The sequence below is a fragment of the Opisthocomus hoazin genome, chromosome 10 (assembly GCF_030867145.1).
Source record: "Opisthocomus hoazin isolate bOpiHoa1 chromosome 10, bOpiHoa1.hap1, whole genome shotgun sequence".
Lineage (NCBI taxonomy): Eukaryota > Metazoa > Chordata > Aves > Opisthocomiformes > Opisthocomidae > Opisthocomus > Opisthocomus hoazin.
Genome location: NC_134423.1, coordinates 20,088,558 through 20,104,975, shown reverse-complemented (window position 1 = coordinate 20,104,975; position 16,418 = coordinate 20,088,558). Strand labels below are relative to the sequence as shown.

At 42.6% G+C, this 16,418-nt stretch overlaps 1 protein-coding gene across 1 annotated transcript in view; it reads right to left on the bottom strand.

Annotated features, from left to right (window-relative positions):
- SEMA6D (semaphorin 6D) overlaps positions 1-9,082 on the bottom strand; it is a 226,325-nt gene extending 217,243 nt beyond the window's left edge. Inside the window, exon 1 of the mRNA XM_075431392.1 lies at positions 9,025-9,082. The gene's annotated coding sequence lies outside the window, so the exon portion shown is untranslated. The remainder of the gene's footprint in view (positions 1-9,024) is intronic.
- Between the last annotated feature and the right edge of the window lie 7,336 nt (positions 9,083-16,418).

The following is a 16,418-nucleotide window of genomic DNA, read 5'->3' as shown; positions in this document are numbered from 1 at the left end:
AAATAAATTATTTTTGATCTTTATAGCAATTTTGAACAGTGGACTTCGAGGCAGAGGCGCCCATCGACTTTAGTAATCACCCCACATTTAAAAGTTCTGAAGAACTGACCCTCACACACTTATCTTCAAGTCAAAATCAGACAGCAAGTGCATTTGATAGTTTAAGTTTAGCCTGCTGAATAAAACCAGATACATGTTCAATGTTTTACACAGCAATCTGTGGGGTTTTCTTCCCCCCAATGGTACAAGCACTATCCAGCATTTTGAAGGACTTGATTGCTCTCATTATAACATTTCTGTTACATCTTTTGTGCTGCCTTTATGCATACCATTTTCTTTATACAGTACCATTTTCTTTATACTAACGTAAGAATAGAAAGCGGAATTTTTGCCTGTTTTCTTTTGTGTCTTTCTCTCCCCCCCAACTCTTCAGAGAGGTAATTATGACATTTTTAAGTACTGTGCATATGCTGCAAGGCAATCAAGAAAACTCATTTGACAAACTGGATTACAGACTGTCTGCCAGAAAGCAAAGTGGTAACAACATTTTCAACAATTTCTCAATGAGTATGTCCGTCAGGTGCTCACAGCACACTGAAATAATGCACAGGTAAGAAGAGTTCTACCTTTACAGTTCAAACAAAGTAAAAAGCCCCATGAAAATGATGTATTTTCTCTCATCACATACAAAATTAAATTGTAAAACTTGGGTTTTTTTAAACAATTGAAAGCCTAACAAGGTAAATCCCCATTTGGCAATTAATTGCCATCTTCAGAAACTCCCTGCTCACAGATAATGAGCTGAACCATGTATGTGAACATTTCTACAGGGTAAAGTGTTTACAGAACAGTGTTACTTCTCAGATTGCAGTGCTTTAAGATTTAACTGCACTTTATCTTCACTCCGTCTAGTTTTCAAGCAGATAAATACCTACACACACACACCAATCTCTTTCACTCTCTGCATCTATCCATCAACACATATATCTCTTCCAATTGTGAGTAATGCAGTCCTGTTAAGTTGGATTGCTACCGAACTCTCCAATGCTAACCTTATCATGTATTTTCTCCCTCTCACTCACACACCTGTAGACATGCTAATTGTATACCCACAGATGTAATTGCTTTCAGTGTATAGCTCCACCCTTCAGGACACTCACCGGTACACTGTGTAAGGAAGTATTTTGTGGGAATTCTTGAACTATTCCATACGCAGGAGACCTAGTAGTAGAGCACTCTGCTTGTGTTAGTTCACATTGTTTTTCTTACTTAATTGGCTTTCATGTCAATGCAGTGCTGCACAGTGCAAGCGCAGGCACATCCTAGCAGGCCTGAAGATCTGCAGACAGAAAAATATTCCAAACTACCCATGATGTGTCAAAGGTAGGATGGGAGCTGTGTGCCTACCTAAGGCTGCCCAACATTTCCTATTACAGAACGCCACGGTAAGTACAGCTAGGTATAGTTTTGCACAAATGTCCTTATGCTGATATTTTACACAAGGGAAAGAAAAAGCCTTTTTCTTATGCTTTTTCAATAAATGCTTTATCATAATTTCAGTTTGCTATATATAGATTGCTACGAGAAAAAGGGAATGTTTTAACATGGACAAGTCATGTTTTCCTGAGAAAATCTGAAGGCTTTCCTGCACTGATGGAAAGACTTGACATTCGACCAAAACAATAACATTTCTAATGTGTTGTAATGACAGAGATGAATTCTTCACGTGGAAGAAGAGAAACTTGCCTGCTTTATAAGTGTGTGAAATTCTCTGTAGGGGTTTAGAGTTCAACAGCTGTGTTCTCTGGAAATACAGCATGTGTTCAACACATTTTCTCTTACATGTTCAGGGATGTGTCCAAACTCTCCCCAGATTTTTTTATTTAGTAGTTTTTTGTTTGTTTATTTTTGGTGGTTTTTGTTTGTTTGTTTTTGGGTTTTTTTTTTTAAATATTTGGTGGAGCCAGCACAGCTTTAGCTACCTAGGCAATGAGCAGGTAAAGTTTCTCTCCTCGTAACCTCAAGCAATTTGGAGAAAGTGCGGGTTTTTGTTAGTTTTCAGATAGGAACAAGAATTGACTCACTACCAGAACAGAACAGGAGTAAGGACACTACAGAGCAGACAAATGAGATTATTGCTCTCATATTCACTTCTCACACAAAGAAATAATGAGATCAGCAATCAGTATTTCTGTGAATCTGCACAGGAGGGGGGCAGGAGGGGAAGAGGGATGTTGAAAGAAATCAATGACTGGCCAAGATGTCTGGAGAATCCACCTGGGAATTGGAAACCAAAACTGGGATGGTGAAGGTAAGCAGTGGAAAAGTCTGGAACGAGAAGCCAGGTGAGATTTATGTGGAGCACTAGAGCAAAGAACATGCAGCTATGGAAAGAGATGTCCAGTCATCAGGATGCGAATTTAGATGAATGAGTTAGAATACTCTTCCAGATCTGAACGGGACCCAGGATTGCTGGGGAAAATGCTAGAATAATGGTAGATCTAGAAAAGCAAGTACCATGTTCTCCACTAACATAGTTCAAGCAGAACCAGCTATTTTCCTTAATGCTTCATTAGTTCAGGTGGCACAAACCTGCCCGGTGATGCAAAGGTTCAAACATTGCTCACACACTAAGGAACCAGCACAATCCCTTTAGCTCTTAACTGCATGTAAAGGTATTAACACAAAGCAACATAAAAGCAATATTAAAAAAAAAAATTGTAGTGTTATGCATTCACAAGCTGGGAGTGACAAGCCTGCTGGTAGTTTAGGCCTGCTTACTCTTGTCTAAACATAATAAAAACTTACACAGCCACTCACCATGAAAAGAGTTTACATACAATCCCCAGCCCTTTTTTGTAGTAAAAGCCAAGATGTTTGCAGTGAAAGAGACAGAAGACTGAAGGAAGCCTTCGCTGATGAATGAAATCAGAAGTTGCTCCAGAGAACCGATTCTAATCCTGTCTCTACAACAGAAATGCAAAGAATGGCCCTTGATCAAAGCTTAAGAGATGTGACCGATAACTGCATGTTCCTCGGTCTTTCACTGACCAGCATGACAGCCCAGGATCCAGCCTGCAGAAGCTTTAATACTTGTACCTGCTACAAGGGTATCAGTAGGAGCCTGGGTGGTACTGCTACTCTGAAAACTTCATTAAAAAGCTGTGAAGCACAGTAAGAAAATAGATTTGACTATTAAAACTTCTGATCTCACAGCAGGGTCACAATAATACTCAGTAAACAGGGGGGTGACACACAGAACAGAATGGACATTGGATGACTCAAAAGATCTCTCGAAAAAATGATGTAATTGAGACATCTAATTGGAAACTATCTAGCAAAACATAAGTACTAGTTTTGAAAAGATTTGGGTACTTTGTGACTACTGTTCGTATCCTGGGATTTTTCACTTCTTATGTTTTGTATGAAACAAAAAGAGACTTATCACTTCATTAGACTTCGCACTATAAACCCACATTCTCATGCTAACAATGTTTGTGTAAATTCTCATTTGTAGCTGAAATGTCCCACCTTGATCTTTTGCTTTGTGAAATGGTTGGTTTCCCTTCCTTCCAAAGGTGATTTTCTTTTTAATTTTACATCCTTAGACAGGTTCATTCACCTGCTCTTTGAATTATGGGAAAGTGAAAAAAGTAATACTTGCTTGAAATGGCAAATTGTAAGTGGGTCTCCCCCACCTCAACCCCAATTCAAAAATGCTGAACTTTATGATCTGAGATTTTCAGTTTGGCTACATCTGATTCAGTACTGAGCATTTTCATTATACGTGAATAACTCGCTCTCTTCCTTACCCCACACCAACAAATAAATGAGGTTAAAGCATTTTTAAAGTAGATTTTGTAAATTTGGCTAGTACTGGAACTAGAATAACATTTCCCATGATGAGCTAGAAAGAAGCTACCACCCGTGAAGAAAATGCAGGGCTAGACTACTCCCTTCTAGAGCAGCTGCAATAAAGCAGAATTCTGCACTTCAGGCTCTCATAAAGAGCCTTCTAATATATTTTGTATATAAAAACTAAGCTCTGTAGAAGGGGATAGATCTCCAAGGGAGAATTCTGAGCCTTGGAAGACTAGCAAGGAAGAGGGGCACAGGCTGTTAACTTGAGAACACTGCTTCTTTTTGTTCTAGAAGCAGAATCCATCAGCAGTTTGTCAGTTAACTTCTTACCAAAGAAAATAAGGATAGCGTACATCTCTTAGATGATATGTATAATGGTTCTGCTCTCTGACACACACAGAATGCAAGTCCTCAAGCATCAGTTCTGCTGGCTTTCAAGAGCATGGATGGATCTCCCATTTCTATAGTAATGCGACTTGCCAGGATGAACTCTCTTCACGCGGACAACTTCACGTGCCGTGTTAGGGGCATGAAAATTCACGTTCAGAAGCATAATACTAGAGTTACAGCTGGAAAAAGAAAACGTGTGCTGTCACATTGTCATGACTGGCTTTGAAGTGGGAGAAAAAGTTGTAGGTGTAAAGAGATCTTAGAGCTAGTGAGCAAACCAAACAGTTGGAGTAGAAAGAATTAGTTTCTTTGGATAGACCAAGGGAGACATAAATGGTCTATCAGCGGGAAAGGTAAGGACTAATGAATAAGAAATATTTCTGAGAACTGAGGGAAGATGATCAAAAGCAGGAGCGACAGAATAAAGAAAGGCAAAAGTTGAGTTTGTAAAGGGAATTACAACCTAACAGAAGAGGCAGGGTGGCTTCAGTGGAAGCTAACCTCACTGAAAAAGGTCAGAGAGACTGAAAGGTGAGCCTCCGTCAGTAAAACAAAGTTAAGAATACATAATTGAAGCTGCTTGAAAATCCTACTGCAAAACTGATAGGAACTCCTCCTACACTGGAAGAAAGGACTCAAACGCTTCTTTTCCAAGCGGAGATCCTTCCTACTTGAGCTAAAGGAACAGTCTCCTGGCTAACAGCATCATAAGCACTTACTGTGTTTGCAGGCCTGCCACGAGAGCAGAAGACACCGAGAAACACAGTGACTCTTCCTTGCCAAAGAAAGCCCGTCTCAAACATGTCAATTTATTATAAAGTCAAGTGATCTTCAGCTTACAAGGGAAGAAATAGGTGTTTTATACCATCAGAAAAAAAGAACTGGTTAGTTCTTTCACAGAGTAACATTTGTTTCTAGCCCTGAGACACTGCCAGGTATCAGCCTTCAAAAATACTGCATCTTTCTTTCTCTTCTTTTGATTTGTGATTACATTTTGAAAATTTGTCTGGTTTTCTAGACACCATTTAGATTAGTTCACAATTAAATCATCCACATCATCACCATGATTTGAGACACAGACTTTTCCTCCATTAAAACTTCACTCCCCCTGTAACAGACATCCTTACTGACTGCTTTCTTGCCTAGGAACAAGACGAGCATTAAACACCTCCTTGGAGGATCAACAATACTTGACTACCTAAGATCAGACCTAGGACTTGTTTTATGACCTAGAGTTCCTGCAGATGTACACTCTGTTGCAATTTCCACTTCAGTTCCACTGCAATTCAGTCAAGGAGAATCACCTGGAGTATCAGGGATAATCAATGTAGCTCTAGTACGGCATGGAAAATACCACAAACCATCAGACAAACCAGTACGTATTCTCCGGTCCCTGTATTTTGCCATCTGTCATAAACACTGTCATTTATAAAAGGGTCTCCTGCATTTTGAATCCACTCAGGTTTGAGTTAATTTAAAAATATAGTGCCATGGCAGGAATTAGTTCTCAAGATAAAGGATTAAGAGACAGTATTTAAAAATAAATTCAAAACAGTTGTAAACAGCAGCAGAGTTCAGTAAGAAGTTCTCAGTACCCATCCTTGGTGAACAGCAAAGGATATCAGCCTCTGACTCCGTCCACATCCCCAGAGGAACCACCTCATTTTACCCACACTGACCCAAGCCAGTCAGCCTTTTGGACCACAAGCACGTCAACCCACAGCGCTGGTGGTCAGCGCAGATAGCAGCGACGAGCTCCACGTCATCTGTCTGCTGACCGTGACCACCACCTCTGCCACGCACACATGGGAACCGAACAAGAGGTAAAATGAAACTGAACGCTGAAGACCCACATGTTTCAAAGAAATCCATTTTGGGATGTGACAGTCCACAATGCACAGTGCCAAGAATAGTCATGAACTGAGGCATTCAACAGTTGTAAGTTGGCTTGGGCCTATAAATGCAGCCCATTTCCACTGGCTTGTTCTCGAGTCCACAGAGAATGAAATAGCATTAAAAGAGCAGTAACTGTGTTATAAATATCATATTTTTAACAGAGCAAATTGTTAAAACATTTAGATAAAAACACAAACCAAGAAACATTTATTTTTTTGCATTTTGATAAGTTAACACAAGCAATATTTACTCAAGATGTCCTTTAAAATTAGCACATTGCTATTTTTGACCTTTGAAAATCGCAGCTATCTTCTTTCTCAGACATTTCATAAACCTGACCTTCCACAGCAGATTATATGCCCTTAACTCTTCCAAGATCCAACAAAGCCTGTTCTCAGCTCCCTCCCTTAGCTTTCCCACACTTCCCAACAGAAAGTTCCATAACCTGAACACACTAAGGTATTTAAACATCAATTTACAAGATAGAAGTAGACAAATGAAACATTTGGAGCTAGCAGAGAAATCATTTCAGAACAACTGCTTTTTTATTTATTTCTGTTTTTACAGTGAAACCGTAATGAGAAAACATGCAAGTATGAGTATACAAATAACTCTCTATTTTGGGGTCCTGAGAAGTTTCAGCAATTGCTTGTAGCATAATGAATGTTTGTAATTCATTAGATTCCCTTTAAAAATGCAAAGCACGCCACGACATCAATGATGTTCTCTTTATCTTAACAAAAAGACTATTACGCTTAATGTTCTTCTAACAGAGCTAGCATGTTTCAAAATATGTATTTCTTTTCCACAGTATAATGTTTACAATGGTGTGTTCGTATTTGAATTTAAATTAAGTGCATTAATGTCATATTTCAGGCAAGATCATGCTCTGCTAATTATCCCAAAGAGCTTCAAAATCTTTACAGTATATTCACTGCATTTATATCTTCTCCACAAACTTACTCATCTTGTTTATATAATTTTGCAAATGACAAGATGTGTAGGATAACTATCTAAATGAACTAAAAATTGTGTCATGGACAGATCCTTCATAGATTTGCAATTTGTATCTGTCAATCTTCCTACAGCTGCTAGATAACAAAACAACAGTTCTTCTCTTCATGCAGACGAGCAAATTCAATAAACATTGGTAAGGGTTCTTTTCCAAAAGAAAGAAATCTCTGGTTCTCCACTCTCTATTAAACCTTTCCCTATGCACATCTTAACTCCTTTTTTTTTTTCTCCTTTAGGGAAAGAAAAAAAGAAATCATAGCAATCCCGTGTATTTTAGCACCATATTTAACGAAATTTGAGTTATGTGAAAAATGGGTTTCTTGATTACTAAATATTTTAGAGAAGAGAAAAAAAAAAAATATAAGGGGGGGAAGAGATGTGCAGACTTTCAACTCCCATCATATTTTAATTGGAGAACACACAATAGGATTAGCTAAGATGATCATTAAAAGGCAGCAAATGCATTTTTATTTCACCTTCTCAATCAAGACCTGCCTGAAACGGGCCAAGTTATGCTAACACTTGAAAGAGAACACAAACGAACAGTAAAGAGATAAATATTGCGTGAATCCTATAAATTCAAAGTTGTGAAATGAATAATGGCACTGCCTGTATGCTAGGGTTTTTTTTCCCTTTTCCTTAAGATGAGGGCGTAAACTTAACTGTAGTTACAAATGCCATTAAGAATTGGATTAGCGACCAACATCCAGAGTGACAGGAAGGAAAAGGATTTCAGTCAATAGAAAATCATTATGCAAAGGGCAATAAAAATGGAAAATGAAAACAAATTGCTACTACAGCAGAAAGGGATCAAATGGCTACATTGATAATAGATAATGCAAATAATAATGCAAAAACCTTATATTGCATTTCATAAATCACTTCAAGTTTTCTTCTTTCTTCCAAGAAACGCTATATCCCTTTCCATAATCACAACACCAGTCCCATGCCATGGATTTTCCCTCTGAAACCAAACTCCGCGCCAGGCAGAGGTGCTCACAGAACGGGGGGCTAAAACACTCCAAGCCTGGGCAGGCCAACGCACTCGGCAAGTCCCCGGCGGACCAACGAACAACCAGCGCCCGAGGCGGTCGGGGCGTTGGGTCCACCGAGACCAGCACCCAGCTCCGCCCGGCGCACGCGCGTGGCGCCAGCGCTGGCACGAGCCGCTCCGCGCAGCGCTGCCGAGGCCGAAGCGACGCTGCCCTGCGCGCGGCGAGCGGGGCGGCGGGGACGCGGACTGACGCGCGGGAAGGGCGCCGGCAGGTGCCCGGGCTGAGCGAGACCCCGTCAGAGGGCACGCGCCGGCCTCACCGCTTCGCTCCACTCCAGGGGCGCGCGCCTCTCCACGGCCAGGGGGGCTCACAAACGCTGCGGGCACAGAGACCCTCAACGGCACGCCCGCTGGGGCTCCAAGACAACCGAGACGGGGATGACAGCAATTAAAACAAATCAATCAATCAATCAATATTTCCTCAGCCCACCGAGTAGCACGGGCCGAGCGGACAACTGGGCGGCAAGGACATTGGAGCGGAGCCCACAGCAACAGCACCCCATGCTCCGGAGCGCCCGGCGCGGCGAGACGGACCATGGCCAGACCAGCGGCAGCCCCGCGGCTCGGGGCTCGCCGGAACACCCGCGGGAGCACCCACGGAGGCGCCCGCAGCCCCCCCCCCCCCCTCACCCCCCGGGCGCCGCAAACAATGGGCGGGAGGCGAGACCCGCCCCGCGCAGCGCCCGGCACCCCGGCTCCGCGCTGGGCAGCGGCTCCGCGGGGAGGGGGCGGCCGGAGCCGACTCCGCGGCGCCGGGAGGGGGGAGGACGGACGGACGGACGGACGGACGGACGGACGGACGGACTTACTGGGGCTGCGGCAGGGCAGAGCGCGGCTCCGGGTGCGGCCGGCGGCGCAGCAAACTCGGCGGCGCGGCTTGGCGGGCCCGCCCCGCGCGGCCGCGCTTCACACCCCCGCCCCGCCCCGCCCCGCACCTGCGCCCGCCCCCGCCCCGCGCGCCCCATTGTCCGCCGGGCGGCCCCGCCCGCCTCGCTCACCTGCCCGCCCCCCCCCCGCCCCTCCCACCGCCCGCGCCCCCGGGCCTCTCGCAGCCCCCCGGCTGTCACCGCGCCGAGGCTGGCTGGGGGGGCGGGGGGGTGTCAGCGGCCGTACCGGGGCGCCCAGCCGGGCTGCTCGGCCGCGTCCCGGGGGACCCGGCAGCCGCCTGAGCCGCCTCCCGGCCCGGCCCCAGCCGGCGCTGCAGCCCGCGGTCATCCCCGGGGGGTCCCCGCTCAGCGGCAGCGGCCCGAGTTCTTGACTTCCCCGCAAAAAACGAAGATCTTTCGGGTTTGTGTTGTCGCATATTTCTCAGCAGTGACTTCTCAGAATACTCTTCCCCAGCCAACGTCAGGGACATCTGGCTTGGAGTTTGAAACGTAAACACAAATTCAAGCTCGTTTTTGGCAACTTCTGTTTTGCTGCTATTGTTTATTAAAATCTCCTATTTTAGGACTTACAACACAGTGTCTAGTATGTATCTCTGTTTTACGATCATTTTCACTGAAGGAAAAAAACACAAACAAAAAAGCCACTAAACTGATGATTTAGGTAGTTCTAACCCGAGTTCAGAATCTAGATACTCCCTTTGGAAATGAATGGAAGCTAAAGCATACAGAGAAGAAATTATTTTGCAGCTTATCTTCAAGTATAATCTATTAAGCAAATCATCCTACCCTTCTCCAGGTAGAGGTTCCTCTACAAATGAGGAAAAGGGTTGCTAGAGAGGAAAGTGATACTTGTGTGGGGACGAGGATGATCATATATACTAATTTTTTTTTCCACTGGAAGTTCTCTGGTAACAATCATGTCTCTCAGGTTCTGCAACCGCAGCTCGGCTTCAAGCCGTGAGCAGGGGGCTGGCTTTCTGACCTCTCCTCCGAAACCTGCTCTCCTCCCTGCCCGGCCACAGCGGGTGCAGGTCCCTGGCTGCAGCCTGTGTCCCTGGCCGTACTGTCCCGCTACGCCCTGCCCACCGGCCCAGAGCCCACCTGAGGGACGGCCTGCTTGTCACTGCTTTAATTTGTCTTGGTGGCATCTTGTCATTCCAAACCCCGTTTCCTCCCACTTTTCCAAATGAGCTGAAGCACCAAGGCTCCCCGTTCTCTCTTTGGTTTGGGGAATGGACTTGCTGTTGCCCACTACTTTGCAATCACAGTTGACTTCTTTGCCATTGCTATTGTGAACCAGACCCACCTAGAAGGGCTATGCCTGGCGTGGTGGCAGGGCTCCGCGCGGGTGCTGAGGCTGGATGGAGCCCCACTTGCTCGCTCGCTCACTCACGCACGCCCGGCTCCTCTCCCTCCCAGCCACTGGCTGTGCTGGCCGTGCTCAGCTTGTGAACCCACCACCGGGGCTACAGTCACCGGAGAGGGAACAGAAACCTGCTTGGAGCACACCAGTTTCAGCACAGGCTGAGTGCCAAACTTCTGCGTGCTGCGATGGTGCAGTCCTGCCGGAAAGGCATGCTCTTCTATCCATGCTGCCATCACCCCCTGTCTCCTGGCTGCCATTTCTGCTGACTCGGCAGAAGGCGTTGAGGGTACTGAGAAGACATCTTTTGCTGAAATTCCCATTTGGCTACAAATCATTCCCATTTCACCGCAGTGTATCACTGTCTGAACAGGGCATTCCTGTCGACTGTAGCATCTCCAGTTTTCTGATCACAATTCTTGTCTGAATGGAGTGGAGCCAGGCCAGCTCGGGTATTCGTATCCCATCGTCCCCCTTGCAGAACTACACAGTGACCGCACAGAGCAGAAATCTCCTTTTACTGTCAATCACTGTACTCTCTGCACTTCCCTTACTGTCCCATAAATGATCTCAACTGAGCATTCATTACTGGAAAATAGGATGCTCTCCCCTCTGTTGCTGCTGCTTATGAATATCTCTGTTTCAGGTTGTGAGCATGTGTCTGTCTTACAATACCAGTCATTAAATTGCCTGGAATTTATCCTTAGTTCCCTTTAAACAAAACTGTAGATAAAAGCTGGGTGAATTGTTTTTTTTCCATGCACTGAATTCAACAAAGATGCAGTTTCACTTAGTACCCTCAAATTGTTACTGATTTGGATTATCTTTGCTGAGCAGTTTTTTTGGGTGTTTTCAGGGTAAGATTCACAAATGGGCCAGAGTCGTTTTCATCAGTCTTTCTTCTTCTAGTATCTTAAAGGCGAGGTAAATCTTGAAGGATGTAGGAGATCCATGGCTAGTTCTGTTCTCTGCCTGAGTGAATTCTCATTGTTGATCTACTAAGTTGTAAGTTATATGGGGATGTAAGAAGAGAGAAGAGAAGATTATTTTCCTGCCAATACTTTTTCAATATGTACAAACAGCATTACCTGGAGTGGGAATTAGATCCGCCTCTTCTCTCAGGTGAGAACCAGGAGACTAGAGTCCTGCTCATACTTCTCAATCAGCATTTATTTCCACATGTAGTTCAACAGGGCTCCAGCAAGAGAAGCTGGAGGAGCCCTGCTTTGCAGCCTCCTGGATGACACCCGCCCTGGATAGAGGAATGTGGATGCAAATCGCTGACAAGAAAGTGAGCTGAACCCGGAGTGTTAAGGTGCTTTTAATTCTTGTGGTGATACTTCTCCTGGTACTTTTCTTAGGGTTTGGATGGACAAAGAAATGGACCGTCCAAAGTAGGGAAACTTACCAGCTTTTCTCCACTCAGCCTTGTGTTCTTCCTTTTCTTAGTTAGAAGTCGCTGTAACTTGATGTCATAACACTGCATGATTTTTTCCTTGCCCCTTCCACTTCCTAAAATAAAACTATTATCTGCTCTGATCTTAACACCTGGAATGTGCCTCATGTAGTTCATACTAAGTTCAGCGTAAGCCAGAATGCTTCCTGGAAGCATCCATAGTTACTCTTTTCTGGAGGTACTTGCCACAGGATGAAGAAAACTCAGGTGGCAGGAGAGCTCGTATAATTTAACACAAAATGGTCACTCCTGAATGTTGGCAAAGCAGGCAAGACCCCCTCAGGGGCTGTTCATGAGTGAGGTTATTCTGCACTGTTACGTGTTTCTGACCCAATGCCAATCTCTGGCTTACCAAAAAAATTCGTTACCAGTGCTTGGAGGCAGAGCCACACTGTGCTTGTGTCGGAAGATGAACCAACAACTTTTCTTTGAAGATACGCCTGTTTCTTCTTCAATTGTTTTATTAGGGCTGCAGGAAGAGTGAATGATCCCCATCATACTGGGATGCTCTTGTCCTCTGTCTTTCAGTTTGGAGTATTTCTGATAGCCCTTGGTGAACAAATCTCTCTTTTTCATGCTACTCTTGCTCAGCAAGGTATTCCTGCCTGTCAGCTGTTACAGACTCCAAGAGATAGTGTTTCTTGTTTCACAGATTGCTTATTAACAGCTTGGCTTTGCTTACAAGACATAGAGTACATACACTGTATACCACCAGCTCTCAGCTACATTTCTCTAGTGCAATATTTGTAATATTATCAATATTTCTGGGGCTCATATTGCAGCTGGTCCCGTGATTCAGCTGCAATTGAATTGTTTTGTGATCTAATAGCTCAGCTGCAAATATAGCAGCCTTTTGTTCCTGCTGAGCATTCAAACCAAGAGTTTGTGAAGCAGTTAAGGTCATATGGCAGATCTCCTCTTGCTTCCTGGAATTCTCAATATTTTTAAGCGCTGTAGGTACTGCTGGTTTTCCCCATTTATTTGGATAGTTATTGCAGTGGAATATGAAGTCCTTGGTTTTGCCCCACGACTCTTTATCTTCTGTAAGAATTTTTTTTCTTTCTCTACTGCAGATACACTGGTGTAGGCTTTGTGTGCCTCTCCCTGTCATGAACTTCTTTGCACGGCACTTTTATCTTTTCTGCACTGTATGTTGGTTTCAATGTGATATTTTTCCTGCAAAATTTAGCTGACCTTGTTTTTGCATTGCATTAGAACCTATTTATTTGTCTTAATAATAATCCAAACCAACAGAAACCTTCTCTACTTTAACGAGGAAACAACTGTCTCACAGGCAATCTAATCTCTAAGTAGAAAATTTTAGTATCTTCATGCTCTTAAGCAGGGATGGCAGAATTCTTAGGTCTGTAATGTAAATATTCCCTCATTACTTCTCCTTGTTGGCATCAGGAAAAAACAGTCACATTCTCTTGAACTTTCTAGCCACACTAGCCATTTCAGTGTCTCAAACAGAATTCCTTGTCATGGTGGAACAGTATTTACATTTAAAGTATTCCAGCTTAGAATAGGCAACATATAAGTGAATCTCTACATGCTCTGATATAATGGAAAAATAATTTCATTTGTTTTACAGAACAATGCTTGGAAATTGCAGCTTACATTTAAAAAATCTGAACTGTGTAGTTCTTAGAGTTACAAAATTAACCCGAAAATGTAAAGTTAGAGGAAGACAGAGTATCTGTAAAAAACAGAATATAACAAAGTTTTGTGAAGAAAATTGAAAGGCCTGATTCTTTCCTAATGTACATTTTATTTACCTTTAACTACCATAATGTAGACTTAGGCAAAGTAGTCATGAAATAATATTCTGATTATACCAAGAGTCCTAGAGAATTAGGCTCAGTGAATGCCCGTGAAATTGCTTCAGATTGCAGAATACAACTGGATATTAATAGCAGAATTGTTTCCAAGCAGATAATGACAACCAATGGCTTGTTATTCTTGTGATAATACTTCAGATTAAAAAAGGGTATGAAAGTGGATGTTAAAACTTGTTTCATATTCAGGGCATAAAATACTTGTAAATGGGCTTGTTTTAAGAGTGTCATTTAATCTAAATAGTAAATGCTGTTATATGACCAGTTTTACAACAAAACCTGCCTAGACATGAAGTTAGTTTAAAAGATTCTTGCCAGAATTCCACAGGATAGTGGAGAGTGCAGAGATACCAGAAAAATTCTCAAAATTATCTATTCTCAAACCTCTTAAAGGACAACACTCCATTGCAGTACACAAATTGGCTACGCTAGTGAGGTAGACACCAAGAAAAAGCATCCATCTCTTGGGAGAAAAATTTTAAAAAGAGTTTGATACATGTAAGGACTGAGAGATGTTTAAAAGGTAAGTAAGTCTACAAACGTGTTTTGTTCTATAATTGTTATTGCAAACCCAAATGAGCACAGACATGAACTGATTCATGTGATCTAAATAAACCCGTCAAATATTAATATTATCTGATGAAAACCATGAAAGAAATGGCAGCTAAGATACCAGAACAAAGATATTCACCACATTAGACTCAATACCTACACTTTGACAAGTTAGATGACAGAAGCTCTGAATTAGAACTCGGTCGCTAACAGTACAATCAGAGGCTAATAGTTCTACTCTCAGCATACACAGAGATCAGAGAAAATAGCAGCAAATGTATTTCAGGCTACGTTGTTATAAGTTAGCCTTTTCTGTGTCTGCGTGTGGACTACTTCACAAGTACAAAGCAAAGGCATAAATACACAGAGAGAGTAGTAGTTACCCACAGTCCCAGTGCAGATTCCAGGCCTTGTGCAAAGTTTTGACAGGCACAGAAAACGGGGGTAGATTTCTGAGGATGAAAAATACCTGTTTCAATCTTCTTGCTTAGAGGAAGAGAGGAGCTAGTAGAGAACTTTAAGAAAGTCTAGTAATCAACCAGAAACAACCCATCATTAAAAAAATACCTCTCCTAGATGCAAAAGTGGTATCTACAGATATATGAGTACATCAGTATCATAGACTGTAGCGCATCACAGAGATATTTCAGCTATTTTTCATCAGACTTCTTGGCAGGATAAATTAAATTGTTTAGGACTCTGTTTTGCCGCAGCTCGAGTATATGTAGGGATGAGCTGGCTTGTTTACAGCCTCTTTGGATATCTCCAAGACACACTTTGACCCAAAGGATGGATACAGTTGCTGTCTTCTAAAGATGTGGTCTTGTCTTAAGTATTTTGGCCAGCTTTCTGCATCCTAAGATGAGTAACTTTGCATCTGCCTGTCTTAAAGCACTTCTTAAAGGCAGCTTTGCAGGCTATTTACATTATTTGTGTGTGGACATCCTGTCTTCGTTGTTACAGTTCTCCCAATCTTTGGGTCATCCATGAGTTTTAGCGGTAGGTATTTCATACATACATCTACACCTTCATAGCAAGGACGTGGGCTTCCCCCTTCAGCGCTACCAAAACTCACTGACAGTAGCTTCATTTGATGATGAATTTTCATTCCCACACTCTAATTTTTTTTGATCCTGATAAGATTTTTCCCCAGTGAAACATTTTCCCCTTTTGAAACATAATCTTTGGGATTGTCCTATTTGTGCACACTAAAATTTCCAGGTAAGAAACAGAAATGCTTAATTTGGGGCAAACTGGCTTTTTAATATAAAAGTACCAGGAACTTTAATGATCTCTTGTAACTGTCTGCATGCTACTTCCAGCATTTTTCTCCCAAACTGATTACCCAAATAACCCTTATTCTTTTTTCTTTAGTTATGTGTTAAGGATATGCTCATCTCTTCTTTAGTTGGATTTGATGATCTGTATACATTGCCAAAGGTGTGCCTTTGGATTTTCCTAGCTAACACATTTATCTGTAATATTCCCAGGTTCTTCTCTTCTTAGTTGCCTGTTCATTTAAATTGCCTTACTATTACACGCCATCCTCTCTGGTTTTTTTCTACCAACTTTATATCTCTTAGATTACAATGAGATTTTAGTGTTCCAATCACACAAATGATTTGATATGTTTCAGTAACTTCAGTTGTACGCCCTGTACTGAGAATTTGTATCAGAGTCTACACAGACAAACGACACAATCTGTTATACTTACCTGACATTTTGAAATAATCACACTTAAAATAACAATCACTATTTGTTTTTGTTATTATTATAATGAATGGTTCATAAAAGTGTATATCCTGTAGAGTAAAACAGAAATTAAAGGGAGATTATGATGTATAGTGTATTATATACAAGGCGGTAAAACCACCCTGTACAGTATGAATGTGAGCTCTATTTTCTACAGTTTTTCCACTCATGAAACACTTCCTGCTGGCAGAAATAACAATATTTTTTCACAATCTCCCCAAATCCATTGAAGTTCAACTGCTGTAAACGCAACAGATACTTTAAAAAAGTGCATCACAAGGTTGTTCACTTTCAGAAAGGGGGTGATTCAATGGCTGTATGCATTTTTACCATGAACAAAGCAGACTATCCAGTA